The sequence below is a fragment of the Pteropus medius genome, unplaced genomic scaffold (assembly GCF_902729225.1).
Source record: "Pteropus medius unplaced genomic scaffold, Ma_sr-lr_union100, whole genome shotgun sequence".
In the NCBI taxonomy this organism is placed as follows: Eukaryota; Metazoa; Chordata; class Mammalia; order Chiroptera; family Pteropodidae; genus Pteropus; species Pteropus medius.
In genome coordinates, this window is record NW_024340696.1 from 31,058,196 (window position 1) to 31,070,529 (window position 12,334).

Below are 12,334 nucleotides of genomic sequence, written 5' to 3' on the forward strand. Positions count from 1 at the left end.
CTGTCCCCTTGGGGTCAATACTAGGTACCTGACCTATTTTAGAAAAAAAAATGACTTTGTATTAGTTTCTTTGGATACTTCAGTTGCAAAACTCACAAACCTTGCCATTTCTAATAACCTTAAATCTCTGAAATCCCATTTTTGAATTTTCTGCTCTCTGATCATCACTTCCTATTATTCAAGCTTACTGATTCTGGTCCTCTCACTCCAGATATTTCCTGACCTCGCTGAGAGCTATTATTTCTGGATATTGCTAGTTTGCCCCTTTTAGCCATCCTTTTCATACCCTCACTCCCTACTTATAGCTTAGATTCTATGGTTCAGCTTTATAACCATTCCTTGAAAATACTCTAATTTCTCACTCCCCTTCCTTCTCTTCATCATACTTCGCCTGGCAAAATTCCAGCCATGGTGTATGCTATGAACTGAATTGTGTCGCCTCCAAATTCCTATGTTGCAGCCCTAACCCCAAATGTGACTCTATTTGAAGATAGGGCCTATAAAGAGTTAATTAAAGTTAAATGCGGTCATAAGGAAGGGTGGGACCCTGATCCCATAGAATGAGTGTCCTTATAAGAAGAGACATCAGAGAGCAACTCCCCACCCCCTTCCTCTCTATTTCTCTCTGCCATATGAGGACATGGGGAGAAGGCAGCCATCTGCAAGCCGGGAAGAGAATTCTCATCAGAAAGTGACCAGACTGTTACCCTGATCTCGGACTTCCAGCTTCTAGACTGTGGGAAAATATATTTCTCACTCTACTCACTCTAGATTTTGTTATGACAGCCAGAGCAGACTAATGCAGGTTAGAGTAATGACTCCCCAAAGATGTTCACAACCTAATCCCCCAAAGTGTAAATGTGTTAGGTTACATGGAAAAGGGGAATTAAAGCTGCAGATGAAGTTAATGTTGCTAATTAGTGGACCTCGAGATTGGGGATCATCCTGTATTCTCTGGGTAGGCCTGGGGTAATCACATGGGAGGCAGAAGGAGAAGCAGAGGGCTGACAGCATCAGAAAGACTTGACCCATGTTCCTGGTTTTGAAGATCAAAGGGAGAAATGAGCCAAGAAATACTGGAAAAGAAATGGATTCTCCTCTAGAGTCTCCAGAGGAATGAACCCCTGCCGACATCTTGAGTGTAGCCCACTGAGCCCCATTTCTGAATGCTGACCTCTAGCAATGTAAGATAAAACTTTGTATTGTTTAAAGCCACTCAGTTTGTGGTATGTTATAGCAATAATACTCACAGTTAAACCCAACTATCTACTTACTCTATGCCAGCACCCACAGAGCTGATCATTGACAAATTTACACAATCATGCGAAGTGGTCTCATTTCAAATATGATAATATATCAAAATTGACCTCTTGACATTTCAGGACAATCTTATCACACTTTCATAAATTTACTTTCTCTCTCTCTAAGACGACTATTTCACAACCTTCTTCTTTCTTTTGTCCCTCAAATTAAAAAAGCTTGTTCCCATCTGCGGGCCTTTGCACTTGCTGTTTCCTTCTGCTTAGAATGATCTTTCTCCACTTCACTGGTGGCTGCCTTCTTCTCCTCATTGATATCTCAATTGAAATGTTCCCTCTTTTAAGAAGCCTTCATTGACCCTATCCAAGCAACCTGAAGTTGTTCTGTTATATTACTGAAAAAAATCTTTTTATAGTTTATATCAATAACCACATTCTCATTCATCCATTCATCCATTCCTTTATTCATTTATCATCTTTGTGCCCCCACAAGAATGTATGCATGGCATAGATTTTTCAACTAAATTTTACTCTAAAGTTAACTTGGTTAAAGCAAGATTTGGGCAAATCAGTCTTTTTTATGTGATTGTTTACTTGTACTTAGAAGCAGTATGGAAAGAGTATTCCTGTAACACCTGCCAGTTTTGGCCAAAGTTGACATGATCAGGCTGGGCAACTGCAGTACTTATCTTTGTCTTGTTTCTACAGTGATTCTTTGCTAGGACTGATGAAGGTAATAAGTTACTCGAACAAACAGCTTATACCTGAGGGCACCTGTATTTTCATTTTTGTTCTGCCATTACAGTGACAGGCTCTGGGCTGTCTCTGAAATTTTTGCTCATGCGTTGTTTTGGTTATTCAGGTTACAATGGAATAATCTGGATGGTGGGAACAATTTATAGTTCTTTAAATCACTGCAGCACCAAGTATACAGCAGGTTCTCTGTGAACAGTATGATTCATTGATGGATTTTCAATGGATCTGGGAATATTGCTTACTTTACCAGGGACTTCCTTTCCTCTATACCTAATAAAATATCCATATTTACTTTATCCATCGTGTTATTACTTTTAAATGTTAGCCATGAACAGGGAAATAATAATTCCCATTTCCAATTTACAGAATAGAATGTTACTGAAATTTCCTTAATGGTAATGGCATAAGCTCTTCAGAGCTTTTCAACAGAGGCTTAGCTGTTGAAGATCCAATGGGACTCCATAATAAAGTGATCCCCCACAGCACGAACTGTAAAAACAGGAATGCTGTGTAGCTTCAATATATCATCTGAAATTATATAAAGTCACACATTTTCCCATTTAGAAAACTGTTCTTTTAAAATCTGATTACATGCAGATAATGTCTATTTTGTTATTATACGTGTTTTTTTTTTTTTTTTTCCATCATAAATGGTTATCCATGTTCTTGACTCTCTTTTCTTTTCCTTCTTGGCTAAATTAATTGGTAGTATTATATATAGAGTTATATACACATATACAGTTGGTTATGTGCAGTATATGTATATATATGTGTGTGCAGGTATATATATATGTGTGTGTGTATATATATATATATATATATATATACAAACTACAGGTTGTATATATATGTTATATTGTCTTTAAAGCTGAGGTCAGTTCAGACATCTGTGAGTCAACCAAGGTTGCCTCTACCAAAAAAAAATATATATATATATACATATGCATATATATATGTATGTGTGCATACACACATACACACACACACCAATAACAGTCAATGTCATCATCATTACATATATATATATATACATACATATATATATATTTTTTTTTTTTTTTAGGCGAGGCAACCCTTGGTTGACCTCACAGATTGCAAGGAACTTGTCAGCTTACAATCCTTATTTTTTTTATTTTTTACACCTACAGACCTGATCTTCCTACGTGGTCTCCCATCCAAGCACTAACCAGGCCTGACCCTGCTTAGCTTCCGAGATCAGATGAGATCAGGTTTGTTCAGGGTAGCATGGCCGTAAATGTAGTATAATATATAAATTAAGTGATAAAAGATGACAAAAAACTTTAAAGGAAAAGCAGGAGCTAAAACTATAATAGATAGTTGTTTTTTAGAAAAATTCTATGGACCAGTTATTTTGTTGTAATTTAGATCAGCCATAAGAAAATATATTCTTTTTTGTGTTAAAAGGCTATGTGAGGATGAGTCATTCATTCATTCATTCATTCATTCAGCAAATCATCTTTGCTATTGCCCTTGTAAGCTTTATAAATGCAAGGACCGCGTCTGTATGGTTCAGTATTGTTTTTCCAGTTAGCCATGCTATCTGTCCCCAAGTCAAATGCACATATGCTATGTACAGTGCAAAAATCTCACTAATTACTCATTGACAACTATGAAGTTCAACAACCTATACAAGCATACATTTTAATTTTAATGCCTTCCCAAATATTTCTCTCTTACATAAAAAATATATAAAAATAACACATTAATGTTAGAGGGATTGATGGTGGCTAAATAATGTATTCAGTCCCTGAAGATATATATTTTTTTAAATCTTAATTTTCTAGGTAGATTGGAAAAGTCTCTTACAGACAAATTCAGAATAAGGAATAATGGCATTAATTTGAAGATGAGGATGAAGTGTGTGCAGTAAGTATGTATAACATGAAGCTGGCAGTTTTAGAACCCCTTGGATTAATCACACTGTTCTCTTAAAAAGCTTAACAAAATCTCTATTAGTTGGGTCTTGTTCTGCTGTTAAGAAAAGAGTAATGTCATACATCTATCCTATCATTATAGCAATGATCTGATATTAACCTCTTACAGAAGGAAAAAGTGAAGCATAGATGCCAGTTTGAAAACCACTGGTTCTAAAACATATTCTTTCCTTATACTACAATTCCTCTTTAAATGCAAAAAGCATAGTGTAACTAGCTGTGATCTTTCCTCACATTATTTCAAAAGTCCAAAGAGATGCTAAATAAAATCGGTTGAATTATTTGAAGAAAATTTTTCTCTCCTTTTACTTTCTGTTTGAATTCTGTTTAGTATTGAAGCAGGCTTCTATGATTGAAGGTGGTAAATGATAGATAGAGTTCAATAGAGTTCTGTGGTGAAGGGTAAGTATTTTAGTGTGTCCGTGACCTGATCCAAAGGCTATTTCTAGCAGTTTGTCATTTAGTACAGAGAAGGTTAGTGAGGTGGTGTTGATATACGATCTTTTATGCTCTGAATTTATCACTGTAGTTGAACTGGCCCTACAGTTCTCATTAACAATGAGCAGTTATCTTTTGAGACTAAGGAATGGAATAAAATAACTGCTTTGCTTTATACTCCAAACTGCACTATAAAGAAAAGTCAAAGCTTCAAGTTTAAAATATTTAGCTGGAGAAATTTAGAGCATCCCATTGAAGTAAAAATAGCTTTAGCATTTTCAGAAGTAAACCAAATAAGATCACATGGATGGGATTGCTAGAAAGAAGTGTCTAAATGTTAACATCACCTTGAGAAGTATTTAGTTCTAGTAGAGAATGAGATTACCTTAAAAAATGTTCTGGCATCTTAGCACACATTACAAAAGGAATAGAATTATCTAAAGAAAGAAAGTACCAAAGAAACAGGAAGGCATTGTGGAATAGGAGAAAAAAATGCCAGTCTAAAACTTAGGAACCCTGAGTTTTAGTCTCTGATTTGTCCAGGTAGGAGCTAAGTGACATGCAACAAAGACTATAACCTCTCACCTGCTAGTATCTTGCTTGGATATCACTATCAACCTCCTTTAATGTTTCTGAGTCAGATGACAGACTTACTAAGTCCCCAAATTCCTCTGCCCCCACAGACCTTTCTAATTTGGTCAGATTCATCAGTGGCTCCAACAGCATTACAAATAAAGTTAAAATGTCTTAGCAGGCCATACCAGGTCTTTCAAGGTCTGACCCTCTCTAGCCCATCTCCCTCAGCTTCTCATCTCCCTCTGCTTCCTACCTCCTTCCTAATCTTCCCATGCAGAACTATTTGAGCTTCTGCTCTAATAGCCAGAACTCCATTTCCCTCACTACTGACCCAAGTAACTCTTACTTTACGTGATTAAGTAATGGCTTAATTCATAGCTGCCTCTTCCAAGAAATTTTCTTGACTCTTCCTCCTGGATTTGGTACCATCTTTTGTTATACCATAGCACTTACTATATTATAAGAATCTGTTTATCTGTTCTCCCTCTCCCTCTACCCAATAGACTTCTTGGCAAATGCAGTAAATGAATGCATAATGAATGAGAATTCAATTCTCCTTTTTCTTATTATTATTGTCTTTTTTGGTGGAGGGAGAGATGGAGTTGAGTCATTAGTTAATACCATCATTAAGAAATCACGTCATCATTTTTACTAGGAGTTAAAAATACCTCCTCCTTTCCATTCTGGCTGAATGCTCTGGTGGAAAATAACTGATCGATTAATTGAATTAATTTTAATTCATTAGAATACTAAAATTAATCTTGAAAGAACACTTTTAAAGCAAAGAATCTTGAATTTGGCTTTGAATGGTAAGTTCCTTTCTCCTTGTTTCTTCAATCAATTACCCCCTTTCCTATCCTATCTTGGTTTTATCTGTTCATATTGTTTATAGCTGGGTGTCACCTATTTCTGCCAGAAAACACAGAAGCGGCCTAGAACAATGGGACAAAAAATTACTCCACGCAGAATCACAAAATCTGGGTTTGAGTTTGTCAATTTTTTTAGTGTGATGACTTTGGGCAACATAATGAATCTTTTGAACTTCGGTCTCCGCTTCTGTAAATTAGAATGATGCCCACTCTACAGAGTTATGCTAAGGTTATATGTGCTGTGAAAGTACTTTGCAAAAACAGTTAAATGATAAACAAATATGTCATTACTTTAAATCTAAAACCAAAGCATTAGTATTATTAATAACCAGCTCTACAATCTAACTTTTTTCTAGAGATACTATATACCAGGTTAAAAAAGGACTCATTTGAATTTTATCTCCTCTGCCAAGTGGTTCAGATAGAAACCAGAAAAATGTGCATCAAGCAGCCCAGATACAATCCACAACATAGATAACCAACTCTGTCTAATTAGGAATTCAGGAATAGACATCTCTGCCCTATGGATCTACCTCTCAGACATTTCTGTCTCTGGCCAGACATTCATCTCTAGGAGGGGCAACAATGGGAATTCAGAGCACATCAAATGTCTCCACAGTGTCTCATATTCTGAAAATGCTTTTATAATCAATTCTATATATTATGCCTCATAAGGACAAGAGAAGTATGTTAATATTATCCTTAGACCAGAAAAAGAAGATAGCTAGCACTTAAGTGATTTGCCTCAGGCCATAGAGGGAATTAATGATAATATTAACATTCACAGGGTCTTCTCTCTGTGGCAGGAAGAACTCCTTTATTCCTCTAGTTGTAGGTTTTCTGTATTATGACCAGATTTACCAGTCTTCAAGGCAGGTCACCTTGAGGTACTGTTAAGGGTCTGAGGAAGCAAGTATAAATTCTTGCTGGCTTAGCCATTCCCAATTGTCATAAGAGGTAGGCACAGTTTTTAGTGGAAAAATAATGTGTGAAAAGAAGTTGATCTATAGTTAGGCAGGAAATAAAAGAGAAGAAATAGGAAGGCAAATGTATGTTTTGTCTTAAGAATTTGGTGGCTCATTCTGGTAGACTAGTGATTCTCAGTTGATTTCCTAAGGATTGGAGTTAACTGTATTAAAAACAATCTGTATAATAAAGCAATGGTATCTGGTTTTTCCCACTATTTACCATTATTGACTGCTGGTTTCCATTTTTTTTTATTCAAGGTATATGGTTAATAAATTAAGTGAACTTGGAATTTTAAAATCTGGAAGTAAATATGAGCTCCCACAGTTGGGGCAGGACTCATGACCAGAATGAATTGGTAGAAAGGCATATGTCTCTGGCATTAATCTCTTCATCAGTATTTCTGGTTTTTCTTATAGACAGGTTGTAGGAGGGTACTCTCTCATCCCCTTTCAAGACAGGCAAGGCTTAAGCCTTGCTCTGGCCATTAAAATATGAGCAAAAATGACACATGTCGCTTCTAGGTGAAAGCTTCAAGAGCTAGTGTGAGATATGCCATAGGCATTTTTCCTTCTGCCATAGTGTCTGGTGTTTGACTGTGTTCCAGGTAGTGGCTGGTCTATTTGCCTGATTCTAAACTGAAGCCAAATGAAACGGAGGAGCATCCAACCCATGGTGGATTTATAGTTTAAAAGAAAGATAGTTTAAGAGAGAGAGAGAGAGAGAGAGAGAATTAAATCACTTAGATTTGTGGGCTGTTTATAATCAAAGTATAACATATAGTCATAATTGTTACAATTAACCTTATCCAAAAGGAACAGATACACTAAAGGGAGTAAGAGATTAGAAAAGCATATGAAAAGATACATATTGAATGGATAGCTACAAACCTAAAGGGAAAAATTGCATGCAAAGTGAGGAAAGAAAAACAGAATAGTAGAAAAGTGCAATGTGGATGTATCAGCCAAATTTTTCCTAACAGATGGTAAAACCAGCATGGTGGTCAGACCACCAGTCAGAGACGTTATCCATTTGAGATATGTCAAAAATTTTGTTCCGATAAAATGGCAGAATCTGATAAATTCTTGACTTATCCAGAAAATGAAGTGGTCTTTAGAAAGCAACATTGTGGTTTTCCAAAACTGAGGAGGCAGTAAGGGGAATTACAAATTGGAATTAAATTGGTTTAGTAAGGGAGAACTGCTTAATATTAAGGAAGTAATGGAAAACATGAGAGATTAAATAGCTACTAAAGCAGGGAACACTGGCCATAAAGATGTACTCCAGCTTTTAGAGAAGTGAATACAAAAGATTTAGAGAAAAGATATTTATGATCCCTAATGATAAAATTTAAAAGGGCTTGCTAATCTGGAAAGATCTATCATATCACATTATGATAAGGTCACAAATAATCCAGATTCAGAACCCTCAGTTTTGCCCTATTACATATTGCCCTATTAATTTATTAAACAAATGTTTGTCAAGCAATTAAGAGTTAAGAATTGTGTTAAAACATTGGAGGTCGAAAGAGAATATAATTCCTGCCCTTAAGGAATTTATAGTACAGTGAACCAAACAAATAATAAGTAAACAAGTCCCCAACTAGCATTTATGAAAACTTAGTATTTGCTAGTGGTTGTGACAGGGCCTTTACATAATTTCCCCCTAATTTTTACAAGCCTGCTAAATAGGGATTTATTGTCTTTTTTAAAAACAGAAGACACTGAAGCTCAGAGAGATGAAGTAATTTGGCCCTACGTCCAGAACTGAAAATCAATTTTCGAAAATGTAAAATAGTACTACATAATCTTAGAGTTAAATATGAAAAGTACCAAGGTAAGTTTAAAGAATACAGATATTGGTATCACATAATGTACCATTGCATTGATTCTCTAATTTTATTCAGTAGATTTATATGTGTGCTTTAAATGAACAATAGATTTATTCCATAGGAAAAAAAAAACTATTATTTTATATAATTACATTTTGTTCATTTTTTTCAGTTCAACTGAAATATGGTTTTAGAAACTCATGGGACATTAATGATTTATAAGCCATATTTTGAGAATCTTCCTGGTACGTCACATGTAAAATACTAAGTTGTTTTTCAGCAAAGAGTCCAGAAATCATTTAATACAGAAAAAAAAAAAAGGATACTTACATAAAATAAAATCATCCCTAAAAAGACTAGCAATGATCAAACTGGTTTTAGAAATTTATAGCTGAAGGTAGAAATTCTCTTCTTTTAAGAGCATTTAGTTATTTTTCTCAGGACTTGAATTCTAAGAATTAAAAAGGAAGGTTTTACATATTTTTTCAGAAGTCCCAGTAATGCACACCTATAATTGGAGGAGAATTTGGCATTTGAGACTACAACTCACCATTTACTACAAGCCAAACAGCTAAATTGATTTTAGCATTCTAGAAGAAAAATTGCACGTTTGGTGCTGAATTGCTTCCCTACGAGCACTGAGCCAGATATTAATGTAGATTTGAAAGGAAACAAAAAGTGTTCAAACTCTAATGCACCTCAGGCGTCTAAATCGGAATTCAGTCACTTTAAATTAAGTTGGATTTCTTGAAGCAAAACTACTCTTATTATTTCGATATTACTGCTCTGACCCACTGTTTATATACCACATAACAATGTTCTAAATTCTTCAGATACAATAAAAATTGAACACCTCTATGCTGGAGGCTCCTGTGGTAATGCTGACTTCTGGGAACAAAGACTCACACCAGAGAGTCAGCCCATTTCTTAGGACCTGTTAAGACAGGTGACATTCCACTCAGAGGCCGTTCTGTAACCTGGTGCATCAAAGAAAAATTTATTACTCGTTAATTCTTTTAAACTTTTGTTGCTTTATTCTTATTTTAAAAGTAATAGAAATTCATTATCAAAAATTAAAAATTTCAGACAAGTGAAAAAGACAAAAATATGTAACCCAATTACTGAAAAAAAAAAAACCATGGGCAATATCTTGGCTTATATCTTTCTAAACTCTTGTTTGTGGACAAATTATATTTTATTTTTATAAAAAGTGCAATTCTAGCTATTTATAACCTAATTTTTTCATTTAATAACATGTTAAAAGAATATTTACAAATAATTTCACATAACTGTATGGAAGTTGTGCATGGTTATCCTATAAATATATTTTTAAACGAACCACTATATTTGAACATTTAGATTGTCTCTAGTATTTTATTATTATAATATTTCTTAAAGATATTTGCCATGGTCTTTGGAAAGAAATCAAATATTTATTTTAAAAAGTTATTTATTTATCTGCATTTTTATTTATCTGTATATTTTTAACAATTTAACAAATTGTAAAAAAATAGCATTTTGGGGTGGGAATACAGTTGTGGATGATAACTAAGAAAGTAGTATCAGATCTTAGTTCTGACAGCTTATTTTATTTTCTACCCACTGACAGTCTAGTCCCAGGCCCGACCTGGGGGCTAGATGCCAGGGTTTACTGTCTTCTCTGTCCTTCTTCCCTTCTTAATGAGACTGAGGTTCTTCCCCTGGCCCAGCCTAGACACCAACCCCTGCCCCTGGGAATGAACCTGGTTTGCATAATGCTGAAATAAAGATCCAGCTGGGATCCTCTATGCTTTGCCACTGTTTAGCAAGCCTTGCTTCTGACGGTTTCCAGAATGTCCGATGAGCTCTTAGAGCATTGCTTTGTCTGCCTGGAGTCCTCTGGAGTCACCTCTGCAGGATCCATGTCATCCTCTGAGGCTGACCTTTAGGCTTGTGCTTAAACATTTCACCATTTCACATAAATGTTCTTTTACCCATCGTAAAATTTAGTGAGCCCTTTCTGGAAGATTATTTGGGCCTGGGGATATAGCTGTGAATAACGCAATCTCTGTAATCTGTAATCTCTGTAATTTAGTGCTTGTTAAAAGAATTAACAAGCACTAAATTTTTCTTTGCATCTTTATGGAGTGGGTCTATGTTTCAGAAATCCTGGAAAATTTCGAGGGGGTATTGAGAGAGGGTGAGTGAGTATTCATTGCATTCAGTTGGAAAATCTTTTCTGGAAGTCATTTTTAATAAGGTGGAAGATAGATTATGTTTAGTTTGGAATGATTATGTCATTAGGTATTTCTGATGTCTTTAGGATATGCTTTATTTCATTGATTTCCCCTTTTAACTCATGACAATTCTTGTTAACATAAGCTTGGAAGAAAACAAATCACCTATATTTAAACTGTGCTTGTGTTAATATATGTTACCATACATACAACCGATTGGGTCTCTACCATCTACACATTTCTCACTTTTGGAGGAGTGTGTGTTGAACAGTAAAGAGTGTGACTCAGAAGTAAAGAGACAGGGGTGACTCATGGGTCATAATATTATCATTTATACAAGATTATAACATTTGATCCACTGAATTCCCATTCTGTAGATATCTACTTTTAAAAATTGAATCATTAAGGAGGTGAAAACAACTTTTTCCTATTTCAGTGTCAAGTGTATATGTACAGCATTTATCTATCTATCTATCTATCTATCTATCTATCTATCTATCTATCTATCTATCTATCTATCTATTTATACATTGCCCAGACTCACAATAGTAGTTGAGAGATCTTAGAAATCTAACCTGTGATTTTCATTGCAGAAATGATAAAACTGAGCCAAAGTTAAATGGTTTGAGATTCCTTCATTTTAGACCAATTAAAAGTGTGAAGAGAGCAAGGTTTATACCCTAAAGAAAACTTCAAAAAGTGTCAGAAAAGTGAAAATAAAAATTAGTTAATAGTTTTTCAATTAAATCAAGTCCAAATTCTTTAGCCTGACATTCAAGGTCCATTTCCTGTTTCTAAGTAATACAAGTTCTCATCTCCAGCCATATCAATTTTTGAGCACAATTAACATTTTACCACAAGCATATAGATACATTATACCATTCAGCATGCTAACCCATGGCCTTGACCTACTTCATACCTAACTCAGAAATCCAGTCCTCATTTTCTCCAGACAAATGGATCTTTTTTTGGCCATGAATCCTTGGCTCGCATCTACCCTTTAAGGAACTCATTTATGTGCAAGTACAAAATGTTACTTTGGAAAATTAATAACGCTTTGCATATATTAATATTTGGTGTCTCCAAACACAGTTTATTCTGCCCCTCCTGCCCCGTTCCCAGATTTTACAACCCTATGAATTGCTAGGATACACCAGCGAAAATCCGTTGGCTGCTCTCTGGATTTCTTTTTTTAAGCATTATAGGATACCAGCTGCCTTCCTTCTTATCTTTACTGTGGTCACCATTACATCTGCTCTCTAAGATAGTGGTCAAAGCTGGCCCTTATCAGCTTCCTCCCACCAAGAGGGAGCTCATCACAAATAGCTTCCTCCTTGGCTTTAAGACACCACTGAAAGGCTTTGTGAAATACTTAGCTTCGATTTTTCCAGTTGCCGTCTCTGCTATTTCATCCAGCTTTTGCTATGATTGACTTTGCCACTCTGGACCTAATAGATTAGGCTCTTGT

At 35.3% G+C, this 12,334-nt stretch overlaps 1 protein-coding gene and 1 pseudogene across 3 annotated transcripts in view; both read right to left on the minus strand.

Moving 5' to 3' along the window:
• The window catches only part of HS3ST5 (heparan sulfate-glucosamine 3-sulfotransferase 5), a 250,121-nt gene that overhangs the window by 43,226 nt on the left and 194,561 nt on the right, over positions 1 to 12,334 (minus strand). The window lies entirely within an intron of this gene.
• LOC120609798 (uncharacterized) lies at positions 3,155 to 3,272 on the minus strand (annotated as a pseudogene).